Below are 923 nucleotides of genomic sequence, written 5' to 3'. Positions count from 1 at the left end.
AATGAAGCAGAACACTTCCAAAAAAACAAAGCAAGCGGGTGTATTTTCTTGGTCCACAGTCACTTCACAAGCACTGAATGTCAGCAGGTGGAGCTGCGGGTGAGTTCCAGGGCTCCATTTCAAGGACTCCAGGGTGGTCTCGCAGACTTCTACCTCCTTCAGGGAACACTGAGGGTGGCAACTGTCTGTCACAGAGGCACCTTCAGGCCATCCCTCCTAGCTTCTGGAGAACTCTGAGTGAATTCCCAAGATGGTGGCCACCACAAACGAGATGGCTGCCGAAGACGGTCAGTGTTGCTCTGGAAGCCCAACAAAAGATAAACAAATTTGCTGGAATAAAAGTTGAATCACAGAGGTAAAGGAAGAAATAGAAGTGCAAAAGAAATAACTCCAGAATTTAGAAGATGCTTGTGAGGGCATCATGCTAACAAAGGATGACTGCTTAATGATACTTTACCAAATAGCTGATGTTTCCATTAGCCATTCTCTAGAAGAAACACAGAAATGTTAGAAGAAGCAAAGAAAAATTTGCATGAAGCAACTGACATCTTAGATTCCAGAGTAAAATAAATTCAGAGGGTGTTAGCAGATTTGAAAGTTCAATTATATGCAAAATTTGGCAGCAAGATCAACCTTAAAGCTACTGAAAGTTAAACATTTTATAATATCTTCTTTAATTTGTTTAATAAACTTGAATATTGTTTAAAATGGTAATTTCTGTTCTTCAAATGATGTGGAAAGGAAAACTTCATTTTAAAAGTTTCATTTATTTAATGGAGACTTGCCTATTTTCACATCTTTGCTTATTTATTTTATATTTTTAAAAGACAGCAGTATTCATCTCTGTACTTTGCATACAGATTATGTCAAGTGTAGGGTTCTATGTCATATCTTTAAAATCAGTTAAGGGAGAAAAATAACCC

The 923-nt window shown here is 37.6% G+C and overlaps 1 pseudogene; it reads left to right on the top strand.

Moving 5' to 3' along the window:
• Positions 1–421: 421 nt before the first annotated feature.
• On the top strand, positions 422–654 carry LOC102016846 (annotated as a pseudogene).
• The last annotated feature ends 269 nt before the right edge of the window (positions 655–923 follow it).

Source organism: Chinchilla lanigera, unplaced genomic scaffold (genome assembly GCF_000276665.1).
Source record: "Chinchilla lanigera isolate Chin_1 unplaced genomic scaffold, ChiLan1.0 scaffold00135, whole genome shotgun sequence".
NCBI classification, from domain to species: Eukaryota; Metazoa; Chordata; class Mammalia; order Rodentia; family Chinchillidae; genus Chinchilla; species Chinchilla lanigera.
This window is presented reverse-complemented; position numbering and strand designations above follow the sequence as displayed.